Consider the following 8,745-nt stretch of genomic DNA (forward strand, 5'->3'; position numbering starts at 1 on the left):
ACCTCTCAGCTGCTTTCAGCAGATCGCTGGAATTTCAGAGTCAGCAGGCTTGAAACAGCAACACATTCAGCTCTGGATAACAGTAAAGTGTAGCATTGTGGGTTACAGTTTCAAAATCACTGCAATGGCTTTTATTTTTGCTTTTATTTAGATACATCCAAGATATGTTTTGAGATTTATGATGAAAAAATGGTTTTGAAACATCCACTCTTCTATCATAGAGTGGATGTCTCAAGCCGAAATCTGCACTTACATTAACAAATTATTGCAAGCTTGCATAAGCTGCATACAAGCTCCCAGCGATGCCTGTATTTCAATCTGCTAATGACATCATTTGTAATATGTGATGCTGCAACCATTTTAAATGTCTGTAAACAAGGTTACCAAAATAGTCTTATGAAAATCCGCCCTTGGGTCTCAGTACAAATGTGTTCTGTGTTTTCCTGTGGGAGGGAAGCTGAAGCCTGCAGACCACCACAGGATACGCCAGGACATGCCCAGTTTCTGTCAATAGAGAGAGACAGAAGGAGACCCTGGTATTAATTAAGCTCTTTTTGAGTTGAGCGGAGAGAGAGAGAGGGAGACAAAGAGGGAGGTCTCGCTTGTCTTTTCCTTTCGGGCAACTCAAATTCAAGTCACAATACTGTTAGATCTATAAGCAGTAGTCAAATATAGACATCATCTGCAATCATCTATAATTATATATATGTATATATATATGTTTTCCTGTGTAACTGTATTTAAATATCGCTAAATTGTGGACCAAAATGCAGACAAACCTCGACCTTTGGGGATCCCGAGCTGTACTCCATGATGTTCCATAATCTTCAATTTTATTTTGCGTGACAGGTATACTCATGGCTCTGTTCATCAGACAGAAACACAGACAGTCAGAGAGAAAAGACACATGTCTGGACATGACTCGAAAAAAGAGAGACCCTCTCTTTGTTATGAGAGGGACAGACGGGGTAATCGGAGAGGGTGGGAGGAGAGAGAGAGCGACAGGAAAAACTGCAGATGAACTCTTCATTGTCTCTGTCTGACACGTGTGCGTGAATGAAGACGTGGACGAGAAAGAATCTCATTAAACTGTTTAATATGCCACCTTTTATTTCTGATGCACAGTCCGGCTGAATTATCGGGAACAAAAGAAGTCAGCAGTGTTGTTTCACTGACCTCGTATGGATGTGAAGAACTGACCTTGCTTTTTGTGTTTGTGTCACTGGGAGTTAAATCTGGGGGAAACACGCAGAGGAAAAGGAAATTTCTCTACTTATTTGTCTGTCAGATTGAAGGAAGGAAGGGGTTCGTCACGATAGATATTACAGGTTAAAGGTCATGGTCAGGGTTTATATTTGGATATGAGGAAACCTTCACAGGGATGCCAGAGTCGGGGATTCCCCTTTTGCTGATCTAAAAGATTTAGATCAGATTATACTTTTTTTCTGACTCACTTCTAAATTATCGAAGTGGAGAAGTCACTTGTGAAGACACGGTGTCAGACTGTGGAATCTTTGGTCGTGTCAAAAATAAAAACAGGATATTCTAAATTTCTGACTGCACGTGTACTACCACTGCTCTTCTGTGTCCCCAGGGTCGCTGCCAGCAGACAAGCCCCAGGGGCATCGCTGTGTGTCGCTATGTTCACGACTGTGTCTACACTTTGAACTCGCAAGGAGTTTGTTAAATACTCTGTTTTTGTTGTGTTATTGCTTAAAAAAATCTACATCATGCAACGCCCGCTTCAGCTGCCGAAAACCAGTCCGACCTTATCGAGATGAACATAGCACTTGAAAACTTATTAACAATGTATCTTTTCTCCTAGTCTACCAACAGCAAATGTAATGAAGGCAAAGTTTCCAGTCAGTCACTGTAAGTCGGTTAAAACTGTAAACTGCCAAATTGTTTCAACACATTGGAAGATATTGTAACACTCATAAGGAGGCCCAATAACCTCAAACGTTACAACACGCAGCCCACAAGTGTTACTTGTGCACACTGCTTGCAGGTCTCTGGGTTACTGGGCAAATGGTGCAGTTGAAACGCTAAAACCAGTTTGCTGTAGCTTTGTTGTTTGTGTGTTGCTGCAAAAGTCAGAGGAGATTCTGAAGAAAGATAGATCAAATTTTAAGGCGTGTGTTTGATTAATATCTCTCTCTCGCCTAGTGAGAAAGAGGGAAGTTTGGGAGAAGTGGCAATTTTTTTCTCTCCACTTCTGGATAACAGAAAAAGTCCAGCTGGCAGTTCAGCAGGTCATTAATTGTTATTTCCTGGAGAAGGGGGGAGCTGTTCTACATTGGTGGGAGCTGCAGCACCTTTATTAAGGTGTTTCACTGGCTTTTGTTTACAGTTTAAACTTTTTTTTTTTCATATATGTCCGTCTAACCTGCACTGTAAATATGCTACACTAAGCCAGTGCTGAACAGACGTTCTGACAAAGGCTCTTTCTAGCTTCACCACTTAGCAATTCTTCATTTCAACTGTATTATTAAAGGTAAGATATGCTTGCTTTTTGGCTCATGGCAATTCAGAGTCTGAGCAATGACTTTATGGCTTTATTTAAAGTGGATTAACCCAGAGAGCCTTTGCACACTCTGCGGGACAAATTAGCATCCCTGCTTTTCAACCTTTCCTCATCACCTGACTTACACACCTGTACTCAGTCCCCTCATCAGCTCCACCTCTAACCTGAGTGTAAACAGTCCTGCTTTTTCATCCCATGACATGGTCAAATGTCAGTAAACTTTGAGTTTATGCCTCATTTAACAGAGCTGTTACACATTTGTATCAACAGGTAAAAGCAGCAACAATTAATTAACGAGACAAACAAATGAGAAATAACGTGTTTTTTTTTAAGTGAATAAATTTTTTTTAAAACACGCTTAATTCAAAAGAATCTAAACTATTGCCAGTCTTCATCAGAATCCTGTTTATTTAATTGTTCATTTGTTTTCCAACACATCTGATCAGTTTAATAAAACTGTAGGTACATTTTTTTAAAGGCTTTCATCTTCAGCCAAGCAAAGACAACACAATTTTGTTACTTTTAATGAATGGCAAACAGCCGAGCAGTGAAAACCATCTGCTAACTTCGTATTCTATGTGTCACTGATTCACACATAATCATAGTGAAACCATGCATGTCATAGTGAAACCAGTTTCTGAATGCTGATCCCATTAACCTCACCACGGTCCTCAGTGAATCAAAGGAGAGAACCACAGAGTGCCGAAGTCACGTTACACTAACAGCTCTACGTTTATTAATCCAGAGATAAGAGAAACACTTGTCTTTTCCAGGAGGAGGGTTACATTAAACCCTGACTCTATAAATGTCTTTATTCATAAAGTTTTGCATTGATGAGGAAATTAATTTGCAGGTTTATATTTTAACAAAATCTGAAATCCCAATAGGACACTAGTTCACTTTTCAACTTAACATCAGCTCTTTTACAATCACTCGGTCATCAGTTTAAGGATGGAGACACTGGTTATGTCACAAATGTATTACCAGCTCAGAATAAAGTCTAAAGTCTCCGTCTTTTAAATACTGAGACTGTGAACAGTAATGCAGCTGTCAGGCTGTCAGACAGTCAATATTTTCCATGCCTCACTGTTCAAATCATACTTTCTGTATCTGTTTAAAGTCTTAGACACTCAATGATCAATGATCAGTCAATTATCGTGTCGTAAACGGTCACACTGAGGTAAAATGTCTCTCACAGCTCAGATCTGGGAGATGATGTGAGTAGTTTAACAAAGACGAAATGACTGAGACTCTGAAATTGAACTGATTGCATTTTAAATGTGTTACAGACTGAGTGTAATCTGATGATTGATATATTACTCACTGGGAAGACCAGAGCAGATCTGCCCAAAGGTAGGTAGCCTCTGTAACAAATCAGCAAACCGTGTCCAGGTCAGACTCCACGTGCACAGCACCGTGGACCTTTAAACAGTTTAGGATCATGGATCCGGCCCAGACTACCTTACTGTCTTATTTTTTCCCAGCACGATCTGTATTCCTCATTTATAATGGCTCATTCTCCCAAAAGTACACTCAATACAAATTAAAACCATTATAAATCTGTGAAACATTAGATCTTTCTTATATTTCTCTTTACTCGTAAAAGAGAAATATATATAAAAATGAAGTTATTACATCAGTACATTACATTACTTTAAAACCTGAAGGCAGGAGTCATTCAGTCTCTGTCAGGTTCCAGCTGGTAATCATATGTAAATTTAGGATTCCAGTTTCAGTTAATGACAATTTGGTTAAATGATGATCAAACAGTACAAAAAGTGTTAATTTTTTTAATCAAACGATTGTACTGCCTGTGATGATGGTGATTGAGACGACTTATTTCTCCCATCGTGTTTTTTTCACATAAATCTCACCGTGAGCACGACGCACACTCGTATTCCTCGGTCCACTGGATGAAAACAGAGGCTCTGCTTTTTATTTACCCGTTACCGTGGTTAATCTTGGCATCTGAGCCCCTCTGATGATGGCTTTTTTCTCTACTCAGGCATGAACTTCATCATCTCTGAGTTTATTTTTAAACTCAGAGTTTGTTGAACCTGCTTCCTGGAATAGGGCCCAGCTTTCACAAGCAGCAGCATTCCAACTCCTGGACAGGTGTTGCTCAGGCACAGCTAGAAGTCAGCCATGTAAATAATCCTCTGCACGAGTTAGTCAAGAGAGGCTGTGCGTCAGGCCTCTCATCCCCACAAATAAAGACATGTTAAATACGCTTAAATCTTTTGGCTCATTTGTTTGTGGTTGTTTATTAAAATTATAGACTTTTATAAAAGATGAGCCTCAATGTGGGAAACAGCTGAAATCAACTCCGGTTGCTAGAAGAAAATTGATAGTAAAGACATTTATGGGAAATCCACAGTGTGCTCTCTTGATCTATGGCCTCAGTAAACACTTCCTCAGTAAGTTTATGGTCTCAGCCACAAGTTTCAGGTCTTATTGAATACGGTATTATGATTATTGTATAAATTCCAGATAAAGCACGATATGATTTATGGCAGTGCTACTGTGTAATTGAAAGGCTGCTACCATATGAGCATGCAGTATCTTTGGTTTCTCAGATCAGCTTCTTGCTTGTCACGTCTACTTTTAAGTATGTGTATGTGAAGTGCGTGAGAGTGCTGCAGGACATATATGAGGACAGTGTGACAGACACCAGGGAGGGGAAAATAAGAAGACCATAGATGCGGTTTGTGGATGTAGTGAGAGGAACATGGAGGCAGATGATCCTCTGTAGCGACACCTGATGGGAGTGGCTGAAAGAAAAAGAGGGTGATGGCAAAAATGCTCACTGAACAATGGGTGAAGTCATGGTGCCTACATATATCCATCTTTCGCACACAGTTTATGAATAGATCAACAGCCAAAATAATACTAACTTCTCTGTACATGCGCTTTTCTACTCTGTTTTCCAAAAAAGAAAAAAGCCTTTTTGCTAAAATCTAAACAACAGAATAAGTTAAAAAAAAAAAAAAAAGACAGACTTAAGTTCTCTTTGTTCAGATGGGGTCATTCGGATTATTACTTCCTAGTGACTGATAACCAAACATCTGTTAGTAATAACTGTGAAATCCCAGCTGTGAGCAGCTCTTCACTGAAAGACACTCCTGAGCTTTAATCTGCTGCCAAGGAAGCACAATAAAACACGGTGACTGTTAATGGCTGACAAAAAAGTCTGCAATGAAAATCATTCCTAAGCTACCTACGAAATGTGTCATTCATTCACAACCGCACAGTCACACTGGGATCAACTGCCGTGGATCACAATGACACATTGCATGTTTGTAGCATGAGCGGGGATATGAGGGTATTAGAAGATTTAGGATTAAAGTTCCCAATTTCTCTAATGTATAACTCTATGAAACAGCAATGTGGTGGGCACTGCAGCTACTGCAACTATACATAAAAAGCAAACAAAATCCTGGCATTGACACATTGAGACTGCATCCCGTGGTGCACAATGAAGGATTTTCTCAGGTACTGAGAGTTTGATTGTTCCTGTACGTCCCAGTTTCATGGTACCTCAACACCTTGGGATCTTCTGTTGTATTTTTCAAGCAGTCCTGGCGCAGTTTATGTAATGTTGTAGGGTCCTACCAAGAGACAACACCCCCTTTTGGGTCTTCTACAGCAGAGAGGAGTTTGATTCAGTTTGGGGGGGGTTATATAGCATCAGTCACAGCAACAGTCGACTCAAGGTGCGTTCTGTTTTAATGTGATGACCATATAAGAGAGAAAAACCGCAGTGATCCCTATGAGTAAGCGCTTGTCAAGGAGAGCGGAAGAACATCTTTTACATAAAAAACCAGGCTCAGGAAGGAGTAGCCAAGGGGTCAGTGTGAAGAGGAATGTATATTTGGAAGATGAAATTACTAAATGTAAAATGAATTGTCTCTACTATATCTGATATAGTTGGCTGATATTTTCCACAATTTAATGAAGCATGTGAAGGACAAATATGCTGCCTGACTCCCACGGGCAAAGATAACTCTGAGTCCTTTTCTGTAATTGGATATTCTTCATATTTGAACAGCTTACATAGGGCCGTGTAGCAAGGCACTGGGAGTCATCAGCCTATTTCTGAGTCAGTGCTGATGTACCTAAAAAACAACCACAGAGCTACGGTTAGGGTTAAAGATTGTTTGTGCTTCTTTCCCAGAAACTTCAGTAACACATTATGCTTTTTTTTTTCATTATCTTGGGTGAAAATCCCACATAACGCATGCTTATGCCTTGCTTTTCCTGGGTTAGGGGAATCTTAAAAACTACAACAACCTGCTACTTTGCGGCAGCAATTTGTCAGCTTTTCATCACAGGGAACCAAGCAGCATCCATAAACAAATGTGTTCTGGTCTCTACAGAGTCCTGACCTCAACCCCATCCAGCAAATTTGGGATGAAACAAAATACCAGCTACAAAGTGAGGCATCATTACCCTTAATTAGTGTCTGACCTCGCTAAAGCACAATTACCACTAGACAGAGAAACCACTAACAACCACCAACCTCGTGCTTTTTGTCAGTGGACTAGGGTACAATCTGCATTCAATTCTGGGTCGATTACTCTGCTTTGGCCACATTTATTCATTGGCTCCAGCTCCTGGGCTAGTGATGGAAAGATTACGCCCCTGCAGATACCTGAATGTTTGTCTCTTTTCTGGTATGTTGCTCTTCGAGACTGCTCCTTATAGCTGCAAGTGTGAGCAAATTCATAAGTTTGGAGTCTCTGACAGAAGCACAACCTGGAGAAAATCATAGGACAAGTTATCCACTTCACAAGACTGCTCAGCAGGTAATAACTCTGACTGGCTCCTGCTTTAGCTCTGCACCAACTAACAATGACATCTTCTGCCATTAACAAATCAATCCCTTCATAAACTCTGTGCTATAGAGCCCTCTCAATATAATGTGTGACAACCAGAGAGGCGTACTCCATCTAGTGACAAAGGTTATAGATAGATAGATAGATAGGTAGATAGGTAGATAGATAGATAGATAGATAGATAGATAGATAGATAGATAGATAGATAGATAGATAGATAGGTAGGTAGGTAGGTAGGTAGGTAGGTAGGTAGGTAGGTAGATAAGATTAGATAATATAACCACTTCAAAGACAAAGAAAGGCTGACCTGTAAACCTCTTGACACTAATAGCAGATATACAGATATTACCTGTAATCAAGGTTTTTAGGCACTGATGGTGTGTTTCAGACTCTGAGCAAACTCAGAACTGAGCAGAAACTCCACTTCTGTTTTTGGTATTCACCTGCAGTCTCAGTTTTTATGGTGTCTCACAAGGTTTGTGACACAGCTTGGTGAAGCTCACGCATAAGTTGAAACCTCAGCTCAGCTATAGTTTTAAGTCAGCATGCACCACCTAGAAGAGGAAATCAATCTGTATTCTTGTCTTTACACTGACTCTTTATGCAACTGTGGCACTTTAAAGTTTGAAGATGAAGACTGAAAAATAATCAAACACCCCAAAGAAGATTTTTCCAGTTAATGAAACTCTGTCACCGAGATCTTTCTCATATCATTCAAGACATGGAGAATGGCATCTGTTCTCCTGCTAGAGTCTAAGGAACCACAGTCCTGTGTCCTTGAGCGAGGGCCACAGTGTGATTCTAAGTGTATAAATGGAAGGAGTGGCTGACAAACAGTAGCTTGTTCACTCAAGCGCTTTGCATAAATTAAGAATAGTGAGTAGACTTCTAACAATCTCCACCACCCTAACCTCCCAGACACCTTTGGCTGACAATAGCACCAGCGTTAATGTTTTACAGCACCGTATGATAAACTTCACGGGAAAACAGTTTCAAGAAAAAGAAGCTGATAAAATCTTTCTAGATTTCTTTGAGCCACAACAGCACAATGACCCACAATCAAAAGGACTTCTGTTTAATCAGTGAGACTAACAATTCAAAGAAAAGACACACTCACAGTATTTGTTCTTAATTGCACTAAAGTGACCTTTCAGCATACCTAACATGAGCCGATGATCATACAATAAGGGGGAATTAAAGCTGTTTTTAAATCTTCAACAAATCCATGTGGCTTAAACATTTTTATCCTAAAATAAGGTGATAGCAGATGAATCTGTCCAGATGCAAATGCTGCGTTTGTTAAGCATCTAGCTGACCCTAATTGTGTTACGATAGATCTAACATGAAATGCTTACAGGTCTGCTTTTTATCATCAGCATATCAGCA

This window comes from Pundamilia nyererei, unplaced genomic scaffold, assembly GCF_000239375.1.
Source record: "Pundamilia nyererei isolate P.nyererei 1_Seehausen unplaced genomic scaffold, PunNye1.0 scaffold00012, whole genome shotgun sequence".
Taxonomy (NCBI): Eukaryota; Metazoa; Chordata; class Actinopteri; order Cichliformes; family Cichlidae; genus Pundamilia; species Pundamilia nyererei.